Source organism: Neltuma alba, unplaced genomic scaffold, assembly GCF_004799145.2.
Source record: "Neltuma alba isolate B1F8T4 unplaced genomic scaffold, ASM479914v2 tig00010359_pilon, whole genome shotgun sequence".
NCBI lineage: Eukaryota > Viridiplantae > Streptophyta > Magnoliopsida > Fabales > Fabaceae > Neltuma > Neltuma alba.
The window spans coordinates 874,094-890,815 of NW_021635267.1; the positions used below are offsets into that span (position 1 = coordinate 874,094).

The 16,722-nt window shown below is 35.9% G+C and overlaps 1 pseudogene; it reads right to left on the reverse strand.

The window, feature by feature from the left end:
- Positions 1–1,263: 1,263 nt before the first annotated feature.
- On the reverse strand, positions 1,264–14,782 carry LOC114755964 (ABC transporter F family member 4-like; annotated as a pseudogene).
- Between the last annotated feature and the right edge of the window lie 1,940 nt (positions 14,783–16,722).

A 16,722-nucleotide genomic window follows, 5' to 3' on the forward strand; every position in this document is an offset into this window, starting at 1 on the left:
TTTCGACCCAAAAATGAGCTATTTAGAACTCATGTCAACTATCTAACCAGTCTGGTTGTCCGATTTGGTCTGGGTTCAAAACTATTGGTAATCACACTCAATTGTATAATTAGGATAGACCAAAAGAGAGGGTTAGGTGCAAGACCAAAATCTGGCATCTAAGGCTCTGTTTGGTTGGAGGGTTATTGAGGGGAGGAGAGGAGAGGGGAGAGAAGGGGATGAGATAAGTGGTGTTTGGTTGGGAAAAATAGAGGGGAGGGGAGGAAAGAAATATGTCTTTTAGTGCTCCCAGCCTTTCTTTCTGCTCCGTTCCAAATTTGGGGTATTTTGGAGGGGAGAGAAATATTATGTCCAATATTGACTAAACTACCCATACTATCTTTTCAATATTCCAAGCTTGCCCCTCTTATTAGAAAACCTTTTCTCCCTTCTTTCTCTTTTCAGCCAGTATTATTATACTGTAAGGGAGGTTACCGACTTGCAGCTTAGCTGTTTGAAAAGTCAAAGTCTTTGTCATCGTCAGTATGCTTGCATACTTAATTTTTATATACAGGCTTCACAATTTGTATGATTGCTTTCTATTAAATTCCAAGTTCCCACTTTGTTGTGTTCATATAATAGTATAGCCTGGCTTATATTTTGCATAAATTGAAAACAAATAAGAAGAAAATACTCAAATTGAGAATAATTTTAATCATTTTTTGAGAGTGAAACTAATAAAAATAGCATGTATTGAGCAATTGAATTACTTTTCATATACATCGATTGATATATATACATATCACAATGTGTGTGTATTATAATCTCAGATGGGCTGCAAACATGCATATATATTAATCTTAGATAAGCTGCACACACACATGTATATTAATACATAGATATCATAACGTGTATGCATTATAATTATATAATATATACATGTCATACACATTAATACACATGCGTGTGTATTATAATTATAAAATTAATAGGATAGAATGTTAAACTTTTTATCATATTTCCTAATTTTTTTTAGTTTTATAATTTTTTATCACATGCAAGTGAGGTAATTGGTTTTTTTTGAAATTGATAAATTAAGAAATAATAATTTTGATATAAATATTGTAATAAAAGAATAACGTAGTCTAAATATATAGATAAGGACATATTTGTCAATTTACAATTACCTGTCCTCTCCTCCCTCTACGAACCAAATAAGAAATCTTCCCTTCCTTCCCCTCTCCTCCAACCAAACAAAACTCATGACCTCCTTTCCCCTCCTTTCCCTTTCTTTTAATTAACCTCCCCTCCCATCCCTGTGTTAAACCAAACAAGGCCTAAGGGATTCTAGGTAATTTTTATTGTCCAAATACAGAACCAAGTGTAAACCAAGATAATCGTCAACTTCAGCTTTGATGTCTCTCAACAACTCATCCTCGTAATCCTCAAGACTCCCATCAAAGGTTTTGACAGTACCATCTTCAACTACCCATATTTGACTCCTCTCTTCATCATCGCATACACGTGATCTCAATCTAGAATCATGACTAACAAGAACAACTCCACTAGTGAATTCATCCAATGCATCAGCTAACGCATCAATACTTTGCATATCTAGATGATTAGTGGGTTCATCCAAAAGCAAAATATGGGGCTTTGACATGGATATAGAGGTGAATACTACTTGAGCTTTCTGCACTCCTATTAGTTTGACAATAGGGGTAAGATGATTATGGCTCGGCAATCCAAACTTACCAAGTTTTGCTTGAATAGCCTCTTGCTTACTAAGTCCTTCCTGATCTGGATGGAGACGAAGAAGATACTGCACGAGTGTTCATCCATTGTTAGAAGGTCCACAAAGTACGGGGAATATCTTCCAATCCTCAATTTCTGACTTCTTCGAACTTCACCTTTAGTTGGAGACAAGTCACCAGCAAAAAGATTCAATAGCGTCGATTTCCCAGCTCCATTAAGCCCAACAATGGCTACACGAGTCCCATATCAATGCCAATATCAATATCTGAGAGTCTGAAATACGGTCGATTTGGATAGCTAAACCTCACTTCAATAAGTTGCAGCAAAGGAGGTGTTAGTTCAATAGGTGCAGGGAACTGAAACTCAACATTGTAATCCCTCCACTTTTGTGGAACATCTATAGGGGCTTCATCCTCATCAACTTTGCCCTTGCCCTTGCCCTTGCCCTTGCTTTTGGTTGCTTCCTTAGTAGCTGCAACCTTAGCTCGATCCTTCACCTTTTCTTATTGAACCCAATTTCCACCTCTTTTAGCTGCTTTCATCTGCTTATCATAAATTTCAAACTTCTTATTCATCTCTTTGCGACACTACTCATAACCACTTTCAAAATCATCAAAATTTCCACGATAGATATGAAGTTTCAAATCATGTAGATGAATAATCTCATTGCAAACTGTATTTAAGAAATCCCTATCATATGAGACGACTGCCAAAGTCTTCTTCCAACGGCACAAGTACTCCTCCAACCAGAGAATAGCTCTCAGGTCAAGATGATTTGTCAGTTCATCAAGCAATAATAGAGTTGGCTGAATAAAAAGTGCTCTATCAGTACTACAAAAAGGTCCATTTTCGTCGCCTATTTTCATCTAAAATTAAAAACAGATAAAAATACAGCCTCATATTTGTCTGGTCATTATTGACTAGATGAATATGGGCCCTGTTTTAGGGTCCATATTCTTCTCCTGTACTTTGTTATTTTCACTCCCGCCTCCTGCTCCCCCCTCCATTTTCTCTCCCTCTCCCTTCAGCTCCCAAGTCCTCTAACCTTCGGCCTCCCAAAGTATCCCCCCTTCTACCCCCTCCCCCACTGTAATCCCCCCTCGCGTCGTGGTCCCCCCAACCCTAAAACCCCAACGTGGTCCCCTTACCCCCCGTAACTCCATCCCCCCGGTCATGGCCCCCCTAACCCCACCATGATCCCCCCAGTTCCCCACCCTCAACCCCACCGTGGTCCCCCCAGTCCCCCCCATCCCGTGGTTCCCCACCCCCTAACCATGGCCCCCCTGTTTCCTACCTCCCTGCCCTCATAACCCCCCTTCCCTACACCTGCCCCCAACTATGGTCCCCCCCGGGTGTCTCCCCACCCCCCAACACCCAAAAAAAAAAACATTCCCCTATCCTCTTTTTTCAATTGAAGGTACTCCTCTCTTTCATTTTAATTTTTTTCCTCTCTCTTTTCTTCTTTTTCACTCACATTTTGCTTGTTTGTGTGTTTGCAGCTCAACGTGGGTAATTTACAGCTCTCCCTCATTTTTAATTCTTCACTTCATAGGTAAGTTATGTTAGATATCTTTTCAAGGATTAATTGATTGTGCATATTGTTTATGTTGCTATTTGATGAACCTGTTGGAATTAGGGGGCATGTAATTGTATTGTAATTTAGATTTTTGATAAAATATAGATGTATAACCAATAATGGAATGGAATTGAGTTTTTGATTTTATATTATTTACATTTTTTTAATTATATCAATGAATTATGCAGAATGAATGGTTTTAAATATTTTGTTATAGTAGTTATGGTGTTTGACTCACATTTCTTTTTGTTTCACTCTTTTTTTTTTTTTGGTGTTTCCAGCTCACCTGTACTGTGGGTAGTCTGCAGTTCTTTTCATTTTGCATTCTTCACTTCATAGGTAAGTATGATATCTTTTTAAATATTAATTGATTATATATAATGCTTATTGTTGTTTGATGAACCTGTTGGAATTAGGAGTCTAGCTTGTGATTGTATTGTAATTTAGATTTTTGAATAACCTATGGGTAATACAGATGTATAATCAATAGAATGGGATTGATGACTTTTTGATTTTATATGATTTGGTTTTTTGTTTTCATTAATTATATCTATGAATTATGAAGAAGTAGTGGTTTTAAATATTTTGTTGTAGTAGTTATGGTGTTTGATGAAATGGCTATCTCTCTGAATTACATGAAATTAAAGTATTGTTGATTTCGGTCTTAAATTAAATTTAAATTTTTTTACAATTACTTATATATTAACAGAATGGATTGTAGTTGAATGAGTGCTTTGAGAACATCTAAGGAGTATGAGGACACTGTAGAAGAATTTATTGAATTCACTAAAAGGAATGCTTATGACAAAAGAGGAAAGTATTTTTGCCCCTATGTTAATTGTTTAAATGGGAGACGATTGACTATTGATGGTTTAAGGAATCACTTATTTTGTGAGGGGATAAATCTTCTTGCGCCTGTGTTAATTGTTTAAATAGGAGGCGATTGACTATTGATGGTTTAAGGGATCACTTATTTTGTGAGGGGATAAATCTTCGATATACAAGATGGATATGGCATGACGAAAAAGGAACAATGCCATTGGTTGAAGAAGAGGAAGTAGTGGGTGGATTCAGTGATAGAATGCATGATATGATTCATGATGTTGGGCTGGGGTTCTCCGCACAATTGCATATAAATGATAGCTTGCAAAGTGATGCAGAAATAGAATTACTTTAATTGTTGGGTGATATGCTTCTGGCTGATAATGTTCTTTCAAATAGTATCCATGAGGCCTAGAAAATCTTGTCTCAGATGGGAATGGGCTATGAAAAAATACACGCTTATCCTAATGATTGCATATTATACAGGGAAGAGTATGTTGATCTTAGTGAGTGTTCAAAATGTGGATCTTCATGATATAAAGTGAAAAAGCACAAAGATAGTGATGGTGATGCTAATAAGACAACTAAAGGGCAACCTTTGAAGGTATTATGGTATCTTCCGATAATACCACGATTCAAAGGGTTGTTTGCTAATGCAACAGAGGCAAAAAAGATGACATGGCATGTCAATGGGAAAATATCAGATGGAAAATATCTTAGGCATCTTGCTTATTCTCCTCAATGGAAGAAAATAGATGAAATATATCTAGAATTTGGTAGTGAGCCAAGAAATCTTCGTCTTGGGCTTTGTACAGATGGAATTAATCCTTACAGTACTCTCGACAGCACACATAGTGCATGGCCAGTTTTGCTTGTGATTTACAACTTACCTCCCTGGTTATGCATGAAGCGCAAGTATATGATGTTGTCTATGATGATATCGGGACCAAAACAGCCGGGGAACGATATCGACGCCTACTTGGCACCTCTGATTAAAGATTTGAAGAAATTATGGGAGGAAGGCGTAGATGTGTTTGATGCACATAAACAAGAGTCCTTTAAGATGCATGCAATTATCTTCACGGCAATAAATGACTTTCTTGCCTATGGAAACTTGTCAGGATACAGTGTAAAGGGACATAAAGCATGTCCTATATGTGAAACGGACACACACTACGACCAACTTAAGCATGGAAGGAAAACAATTTATCTTGGTCATAGGAGGTTTTTTGATTGATTCCACCCATACTATAGATTGAAAAAGGTTTTTAATGGTTCACCAGAACATGGATTGGCTCTGAAGCCATTAACTGGAGAGGAAGTTTATAGTAAAGTGGAAAGAATTGATGTCATGTTTGGTAAGACTAAAAAGATTGTAGGTGAGAAGAACATTTGGAAAAAAAGGTCCATATTCTTTGATCTTCCATATTGGTGTAATCTTGATGTTAGACATAGTCTTGATATGATGCATGTGGAGAAAAACATTTGTGATAGCCTTATTTGTACTCTTTTGCACATAATAGGAAAAACTAAGGATGGAATCAACGCGAGACTAGACTTGGCTGAAATGGGAATAAGATAACGGTTACATCCGTAACTAAAATAGGGTGGTAAGAGGGTTTATTTGGAGCCAGCGGTACACACATTGTCGAAAGCAGAGAAAACTAGCTTGTGCCGATGTTTGCATAACATTAAGGTGCCACAGGGTTATTCTTCTAATATGAAAAAGCTTGTCTCGATGGATGATTTAAAGTTAGTTGGGATGAAATCTTATGATTACCATGTATTGATGCAATAACTATTACCAGTGGCTATTCGAGGTATTATGAAAGATGATGTAAGAAACACAATAACTAAACTGTGTTTTTTTTTCAATGCTATCTGCAGAAAAGTTATTGACACTGAAAAGTTAGATGAATCAGAAAAAGAGGGGTTTGTTATTTTGTGTCAACTAGAAATGTATTTTCCTCCAGTATTTTTTGATATTATGGTACATTTGATAGTGTATTTAGTGAGAGAGGTATGGCTCTGCGGCCCTGTATATTTAAGATGGATGTATCCATTTGAGAGATTCATGAAAGTCTTAAAGGGTAATTCTAAGAATCCTTATCGGCTTGAGGCATCAATTTTTGAAAGATATGTAGCTAAAGAGGCCATAGACTTTTGTAAAGGATATCTATCTGGAGTGGAAGCACAAGCTCGACATGATGATGGGATAGGTAAGGGAACTCGAGGGCTTAAAGTGAAGAGCATTGTTCGTGAAGAACTGTTCCAAGCGCACTTATACATTTTAAATAATATGAAAGAAGTTCAACCATATTTAGATAACCATAAGTAGATTTTAAAGGACAAGTATCCAAAGAAAAATGATAGACAGATAGCTAATGAGCATAACAAGACATTTATTGTGTGGTTCAAGGAACAGGTTTGGAAGGAGACAAATGTTTCTGACACAATAAAATGGTTAGCTTGGGGGCCTCGATTTGATGTCACCACTTGGAGTAGATATGATATAAATGGGTATTCCTTCTAGACAAAAGCTCAAGATGAGAAAAGTATTGTGTAGAACAGTAGGGTAATGGCAGTTGCTGAAGCAATGCATTTCTCTAGTACCAAAGATAAAAGCCCTAAATTGGCATCCATGGCCTATTATGGTGTTATTGAGGAGATATGGGATGTAAGTTACACTAATTTCAAAGTTCGATCCTCAAGTGTAAGTGGGTCAACAATAATGGTGTTCAAATAGATCAAAAATTTGGATTTACATTAATTGATCTTCATAGGGTTGGTTATACAGATGAACTATTTATTTTAGCAAGTCAAGCAAAACAAGTGTTTTATGTCACCGATCCTGCAAATACCAAATTGTCAATTGTGCTTCAAGGTAAAAAAAACAAAAGGACGGTGATCCAACTTTTAACATTGATGAGACATCACCTTTCACTACAAATCTACCTCCATCAAATGAAGTAGAATTGGTAGATGATGACGAATATGTTGTTAGGACTGATCACTGTGAAGGAATATAGGAAAATGCATAATGTAAGACCCTAACAGAAAAGTTATGCACTATAATAGAATTTTGTTTTTCTTATTTGTTAATTTTTTATTGATTTCATTATAGTTGACTCGCCTGTTTCACTCTGGTTTGCTAACAGGACATGGAGGATGATGATAGAAACATGGACGATTTTGGTGAAGATCAAGTGAACGATAAACCTATTAGAAAAAAGGGTAGAGGCACCACAAGAATGCCAAAGCTAGCAGTACGTCACGGGAAAACTCTAAGGAAGCATGTAGATTTTGATGATAATATAAATCCAGTTGGTCCAGAAGCAGATAGGTTCATAAGCTACGTAGGCATTCTAGGTCGAAACAGAGTGAGCATTCTGTATTCTAATTGGAAAGAAGTACCAAATAAAACGAAGAATGCGATTTGGCAAGATATGTTGGTATGTAACTTCATAAACTTCTTGTACTTTTTAATAATATTTCTTACTATTAAATATTCTAATTTCATTTATTACACATGAACCTCACAGCAAACCTATGATATCCCTCCCACAGAGGAGATGAGAAAACGATGGCTAGACCAAGTACGCGAATGATGGAAAGATTTTAAGACAATTCTCACTTGTACTTGCATTCAAGGGCCTAAAAAGGATGAAAACCCATGTGATTTTTACTTATTTCTTGAAGAAGACACTTAGAGAAAATTTGTTGCGTCACATTTAGATCCTGAATTTCAGGTAAACTTCTACTTAGTGAATATGACCATATAAACTAGTTTTATTTCATTGAACTAACTTCATTTTTGTTTGTTTTCTATAGAAATTAAGTGTTAAAAATAAAGAAAAACAATCTAAAAATCTGTACCAGCATTACATGTCTCGTGGCGGTTACAGAAAGGCACAACAAGAGATTATGGAAACTCATTTGCGAAAAATGCAAGAAGCTGCAAAGTTAGACCCCAGCATTATTGTTCAAGCCCCCTCTCCTCCTTCTTGACATAGAACAGGGAAGCATGTAAGGATGAAGAAGGGTGAATATATCAATCAGACTGTTGCTAGCTGTAACACCTTACGTTTACGACCTTATATTATGCCAAGTTAAGACATTCGAAAGCGCAGTTTAAGGTTACCGGGTCTAAAAACCTGAATTTGAAAATTTCTTTTCCCGCATTACTATTCACCGTAACCTTAAACTTGGCATAACTTTGGAAAATTATAACTAATTCTAGAAAAATCGAAACGAGGTCGTTCCAAGTCTCACTCGAAGCTCTTAACATCATCTATCAAGGAAAAATGACCTCAGGTTCTGTTTTAATCAGAAACGCATTCGTTTTCAATTTCGAAAAGTACTGTTCATTTGGTCATTTTTCTATTTTCCAGGATTTTTGCCTAACTTCGGAAAAGCATAACTTCTTACACAGAGCTCCAATTGTGACGCTTTACCACTCATTTTAAAGGGAAAAATAAGATCTATTTGCATGCCAAATTTCAGGGAAAAAGTCAACCATTTGATAAGGGTCTTCATTGGTCAAAGTTTGGTCAAATCTAGACCATTTTTATCCCCCTTTTTCACTAATTCTAACAGCATTTCGTTTTTCACTATAATCATACCATAATCACATGTAAAGCTATTCTATCATTAATATACATTCCAAAAAGGGTATCATATCATGTATTTATGAACATAGTATGCTTACATGGCTTGAAAGAGAAAGGTTCAAAACCGTATAATACATTACATAATTCATAACTTCTTCAAGCCATGACTATTTCCTTTCCTTTCTCCTTAGCAGTAGTGGCACCTAGGATATCATGTTATAGGAGGAATGAGATTTCATAGAAATCCCAGTAGCATTGAACATACAACCATCAAGTCAACATGCATAAGATGTCATGCTACATGCAGTATAATAACATTTCTAGTCTTTATGCCATGCCATAATCATTCTGTATCCATGTCATCATACCATGGAACATATAATCATTCTGGTCAAAACTCAATCATGCAAGAGCCAAGGCATACATTGCAAGGAGTTCACATCATCTGTACATAAACATTCTCATGGCACATAAACACACATAGCAGATACATCAAATACAGATCAACAAAATAATTGCAGTTCACGCTACCTCAATTCCACGCTTATCGTTTCCTCCTTGTTCCCTTGCTTGAGATCCTCCTAGGTATCCAGAGAATTGCCTATCAACCATACAGTAAGGGTATGGTAAATTCCATATCCAGTATACCATTCCTTCTCAATATAATGCTACCTTGTGCCTTTCAATTTATAATTTCTGTATACCTTTCCTAAACCTTTGACCTTGGTTTGACCAAGCCTTAATCCTCAATTAAGGTCTTGGAATTCTTCCTTAATCCATGATTAATCATGCTTTCTTGGTTAATCATTAACCCTTAATCCTTAATCCAATATTTAATTAAGGTCCTCAAGTCACATAGTCATAATCCTCTAAGATTAAGTCACTAATCCCTTTTGGATTAACCATTAATAATTCTCTACTCAACATGATTAATCCTTAATCATTCCTTAATCAACATGATTAACCTTTAATCATTCCTTAATCATCATGATTAATCATTAATCATTCTCTAATCAATATGATTAAGCTTTAATCAATCCTTAATCAACATGATTAACCATAATTAATCATCCTTCAATTATCATAACTAATCACTAATTAATTAGGGTAGCTAACCTTAATCACTTACTAATCCTTAATCAAATAACATGACTAATCTTAGCTATCACTAACCATAATTAATCAAGGCAATTAATCCTAATCTTCCTCAAATAAATAATCAACTAAAAATAATTAACACTTAGGGAGATAAACATACCTTAATTAGCTCTTAATCGGCGATTAGAGGTGTCTAAGCTTGCTTTCTCTCTTTCTCTCTCTTCTTTCTTCCTTTCTCTCTCATAGAACTCAAGAACACAAAATTCTCTCCCAACAAAACCACCTTGGCCGAATTCTTCATGGAAGGGGGGTATTTATAGGCTTTGATATTTCAAAATGCCAAAAATGCCCTTCGGGAAAAAGATGCGATCTCGGCCGTCCATTTTTTTCTACTTTACACATGGACAAATCTTAGGGCACACACCATAAGAAAATGACACATGGAGGGACACCTAATCACCATGTGATTTTCATGTGGAAAATAAATATTATTTTATTGTTTTGTCTCTTATTTCCCTTTATGCCCTTGAACAATGTGGAAAATTCCAACTTTGTCCTCCCCTTCTAATTTTGGCCGAATTATTGCTCTTAATATTGGAAAAAATATGACTCATCCAATAACCAGTGCAATCCACTGATTATTTGTGTATTTCTGGTCCGATTTTCCAATAATCCTGTCCAATTTACTGTCACAAAATTTTGATTTCAACACCTCATTAAATTCCCCTCATTCCAAGGGTAATCCATGATTTTTCTCAAGTTTTATCTCCCTCTATAATTTTCTAAATTTTATTCTGTCAAAAATCACTATTCTACCGATAATAATTCGGTAATAAATATCCTTTAAGCTAACCTCTGCACATCCAAAGGTGGAAAATAATTTTATAAATTAGGATAATATGTCACATAATTTATCCATATTTTTCCTTGAATTTTTGAGGCCTCTATATATTTTAAATAATGGAAATTGGCTAATTTTCCTTAATTAGCCAAAAATTCCAATAATTACAAATAACTCCCTGGTAAATTATTTTTAATCTCATATTCATCTTCTAAGCCTCAAACATTATTCTGTACCCTCCTTTCTATTTTTCATGATTTTCTGGAAATTTTCAGGAATTTTGGACATTATTTCCAATACTGCCCTTTCTTAACTGATCTTTTCAAGAATGACGGTTATGTCCCTATCCTGATTTTTCCTCATAGCCTGGATCCTCTACCAGTCTACTATACTATTTGGCCTTAGTTAGTCACAAATCATTCATCAACTAGAATAAAATTATCAGGGTGTGACACTAGCATTGCTAAAAAAATTGTAAATACTTGAATTAAAACAACCTAAATTAAATTAGTGTTCACATTCTGTTGACTTATCATTTATTGCTTGTACGTTATAGGATGCACTTGAGGAGTAGAGCAGTCAAGGTTCTTTTACTCCAAGTGGAAAGATAGCTATCCTAACAGCTGCAACTGGGAAGTTAGACCATCCTGGTCGAGTGAGAGGGTCATCAAAGATAGTTGGTTTAACCCAATTTTTTGGTTTTGGTTCACAAAGCTCTACAGGCAGAAGTGTCCCAAGTGTTGACTTGATGGATAAAATTCGAGTAGAAGTTCATCAAGAGATTATGACAAGTGATAAGGTTCGTCAATTCTTCAAAAATGAGTTTACATCCAACATTTGGGAGGAGATGCAGTCCTTAGTCTCAAGCATGCAAATTGGGCAATTTCAACCACAAAAACGTACACCTCAGGTATATAATTAAGCACAACATAATTAATTTGTTTTGAATTTTGTCAACATTGTTTCCATTTAATTCCATTCTTTTATTTGTATCATGGACTCTCAGAATTCTCCAGCATATGGCAGCACAAAAGGGAGTTTCAATCCACAAGTGCCGTCAGCTCCGTTATACCCTAGTCCCACACCAAATGATGGAGAACCTTGTGTTCTCTATTTAGATAACCCAAGTATGCATGTTGTTACCAATGCCATTAAATACACAAAAGGGTCTAAAATTCATAATCAAAAAATTCCAGCGGACTCGGTTAAAGTGATGGTTACGGCTGTTCGAGAGGAGGAGGTAGATGTAGACTTGCCATTTTGCAGTGACGAGGTTGGCAAGCTAAGCGAAGCAAAAGGGCATTTTATTTTATGGCCTAAAAGACTAAATGACGTCATATCTCCAATGGTACAAAACACAAGTATTTTCTAATTTCTCTTTCATATACTATTTATGTTACTTATTTTTATTCTATTTTTCTATTTAGGATGTTGAATATGCTACGAAATTTCCCTATTTGGCACAACTGTATAACATTTATGAATCAGTTAACAAAGTCAATTTACAAATGCCTAATAGGATTGTGGGAGAGCAAATCACATATCATTTTGGATTGGACAAAAAGGATCTCAAGGACTTTCTATCCTTGGATCAGCTAGACATTGCACGGATTCAACTAGCAATAATGTGATTTTATTTTATCATTTATCTTTTCTAATTGCTCATTTTTACTTATATATATGAATTAATTTTTGTTTAGTATCAAATTTGATAGCTACTTTCATAACTTGTGCTCTTTTACGGGAAAGGGACATTTGTATGGATTCATGTGTCCAACCGCTTTGCAACCTGTGAAGAACAGCATTGATAAGCAGATGAGATACGTGGATAATACCATGTCAAACCCTCACTTACCTTGTTATTTTGCTCCAATTATCGAAAAGGAAGTAGCTTATATTTATATTTGAATATTTATATATATATATATATTTAATTTTCAAAGAATCTTTACTGGTTTTCCTTCTTTTTATATTTTAGTCAACATTGGTTGTTGTGCATTCCTTGTCCCAAAGATAATTTTATTTACTAGTTTGATTCATTAGGTCGTCCATCAAGTAGGGAAATGAAACATGTCTTCGACACATAAGTTTTGTTGTCATATATTTAGTTTTCCTACTTCATTAAGTTGTTCTAATCTTTGCTCATTTCTATTTGGTCATAGGTCTTTCAAAACATATTGTATGAGGGGAGGGAAATGCGAGGGAAAAAAATGACAAGATTGTTTGGCACAAACCAAAAGTAAGAACATTTTCAATTCTTTAATGCCATCAACTATATATATACATATTCATATTCACTTTGATTTTACAGTGTCATCGACAACCAGGAAGTGCAGAGTACGGATATTATATTATCCGTTTCATATATGAAATTATTGAGTCTGAATGTATTCTAAATTTTGAGATGGTAATAATTCATTTAATTATGATTATTTGCTTTTTTCTATTGAATTGTTTTTCTTTAATTCTCTTATTTTGATAAATTCAATCTTCTTATTTATAACTTACAGATCTTTGATGATGACAACTATTATAATGATGAAGAGATTGATGCTATTCGAGATCGTTTTTGGCAGGACAATTTCTTCAAGAGTTTTACTCTCAAAATGATACATGAGGTTGGCTTGAATGGTACTGAAGTGCCTAGGATTATTTTGATTGTTAAAACATATTAGAATGTTATTAGGATTGTGTATATATTCTTTTTCCATGGAATGGATCTAAATTTGGTGTTGTGTATTGATGTTATTAGGATTGTGGATTATGGAATGGATCTCAATCTGTTGAATTATTATGTATTGATATTATTAGGATTGTGGATTATGGAATGGATCTGAATCTGTTGAATTGGCTGTACTTTACTTTTTACAAATCTTTCAGGGTTTTCTGTAAAAAAATTCAGGCAATTTCACATTTGTGAGGAAATTTTTTTTTATGGAACATATTCGTCTGTTCAATCAGAACAGACAAATAAGACAATCATATTTCTGCTCATTAGGAACAGACGAATATGAAGCATCATATTCGTCTGTTCCTAATGAGCAGACAAATATGATTGTCATATTCGTCTGTTTTGATTGAACAGACGAATATGATGTGTCATATTCGTCTGTTACCAACAGACGAATATACAGCATTTATCTACGTCTGCTTCTTCTACGTCCCCCTCAAAATAGACAGAAAAAAACCTCCAGAACAAACGAAAATGACCTTTTTTTTTTAGTAGTGTATCTAAAGAAATTCTCATCCTCCAACCCCCGCTAAATGATTTTGTAGGACAGCTCTATATATCCTTTGTAAAACCTAATCATGCTAGAATCTTTGATGCTTGAGCTTCAGCTGCATCAGATCCCATCAGTTGTAACTTCTCATACAGCTCAGCAAGCTTCTCTCCTCTTCATAACTATCATCCTTGTCTATGCTTTCTTCAACAGAATTTGCATTTTGAAGAAGAAACACTTCTTGTCGGGTTTTAATAAGTACTTCATTTGCTGAAACAATAGCTTCAAGTGCTCTTTTATCATCACCAACTCCCTCCTATTCAACCAGAAGCACATCAATATTCTTCAAAACTGGTATCTTCCTCTAGGCAAGGAGCTTCAGCAGTGTGGACTTACCCTTTCCATTAGGCCCAACCAAACCATACCTCTTCCCATAAGATATCTTCACTGATACATTCTTAAGGAGTTCTTTACCACAAGCTGACACAAAAAAGTTTTCTATTGTCACATCTTTCACATTGGCATCAGCATCATTTTCTCCATCAAGTACTGAAGTCCGGCTTCCAATGACCACAGTAAAAGCATCACGGTCATCCTTAAGTGCTTCTTGCTTAGCCAACTCTGCAGCATAGGCAGTAAGAAGATCCTTCTTTTCCCGTTTTTTCAACTCTTTGTCAGCGATAGACACCTCAAGAGGTTTTAAATCAGGCCTTTGCTGTTGAGTGGACCGCTTAGGCACATTATCTTGTTCTTGCTCCTCTTTCATGATATCTTCATCTTCATCATCAGAGGGAGGAAGATCAAGACCATTAGTGTATGCAGAAACTTTTAGAGCAGATTTTGCCTTGGGCTTACTAGATAATGATGCCTTTTTGGGTTTGTTAGGTACCAGTTAGGGGAAAACAGAGGATTTAGAAGGAGAGGAAAAGAAAGGAAGAGGAACTAGAACCAGAATTTGAAGTTCTAGGGGAAGAGATAGGAAAAGAGTGTTTACTGAATTATACTTCATTCATAACCGTAGCTTTTCTTACATACTAGGCTTTTATACTAAGCCTCACAACTGATCAATAACTAACAGATAAGTCCTAATGACTGAATAGTAATAACAGACATAAAAGAAATAACTACATATAACTACCACTTAAAACATAGAAAATAACTAGTCATAAAACTACCCCTTCTTCCCAGTTTTCTTCCTAGCATATACTAAGAGTGGACACTGGTTCCTATCATTACTCCCTCCCTGGAAGACAGCCTTGTCCTTAAGGCTGAAAGTAGGAAACTGTACTGCCACTGCATCATAAGTCTCCCAGCTAGCCTCCTCTATAGGATGATTTTTCCACTTGATGAGGAGCTCAACAATGTCTTCTCCTTCTTTCTTCGTGAGCCTACTTTGCAGTACCTATTCTGGTTTCAATTTGAAGTTCCATTCATCATTCATCAACAAGGGTGTAAGAGAAGATGGAGTAGGCTATCCATGGGCTGGTTTGAGAAAGGAAACATGAAAAATAGGATGCACCTTAGACCCTGGTGGTAAGTCTAATTCATATGCAATAGCTCCAACTTTCCTCACAATAGGATATGGTCCACAATAACGAGGAGAGAGTTCCTGAAATTTGCTTCTGGTCAGAGAAGATTGTTTGTAAGGCTGTAGTTTCAGATAGACCATATCTCCAGGCTGAAATTCCACTTCTCTACGCTTAGAATCAGCAAGCATTTTCATCCTTGTTTGAGCCACAACCAAATTATCATTAAGAGCTGTAACTACAGCATCCCTCTCCTCAAAATACTCTTCAAGCTCAACTAATTGAGTACCACCTTTAAGAAAAGGTAAAAGAGCAGGGGGGTCACGACCATAAATTACCTTAAAACGTGAATGCCCATAAACAGAATGGAACCCTTTGTTGTATGAAAACTCAGCCCAATGCAAGTAGTTGCTCCAAGTCTTAGGATGATCAGTAGAAAAGCATCTCAAGTAGGTTTCCAGACACCTATTCACCACTTCTGTCTGTCCATCACTTTAGGGATGATAGGAAGTACTCATCCTCAGTTTAGTGCCACTCAACCAGAATAATTCTTGCCAAAAGGAACTTAGAAAGATAGGGTCCCCATCTGACATAATTGAGGATGGGAACCCATGTAATTTAACAACATCTTTGTAGAACACATGGGCTATAAATTTTGCTGTATATGATCTGGGCAAGCCGATGAAATGAGCATACTTGCTAAGGCGATCAACCACCACTAAGATAGCCTCCCAACCATTAGATTTTGGTAACCCAGTGATGAAGTCTAAAGAAATCCCCTCCCAAATTTGTTCAGGAATTTCTAAAGGCTGTAAAAGACCACTAGGAGCTTGTGGGAGGTACTTATTCTGTTGGCAAGATAAACAATTCTGCACAAATTTTTTAACCTCTTCCTTTATGTTTTTCCAAAAGTAGTATTGTTGAAGCCTTTTTAGAGTTTTGACATGACCACCATGACCTCCAGTAGGAGAAGAATGAGCTTCAGAGATTAATTTGGCACTCAATTCAGATGGAGCAGGTATGACCATTCAATTCTTATAAAACAACTTTCCATCCACTAGAGAAAAATGAGGGACAGATTTGGAATCACGCTGCAAAGAGCGAACAATTGTGGCAATGTACTGGTTCTGTAGCAAATCTGTGGAGAGAGTATCAAAGTCAGTGGCATATGGAATGGAAATAGCAAAGAAATCTGCAGAATGGGACAACGAGAAAGTGCATCTGCCCCCTGATTTGATGAACCTGTCTTGTGCACTATTTTGAAGTCAAAAGGGAGCAACTTCAAAATAAGGCG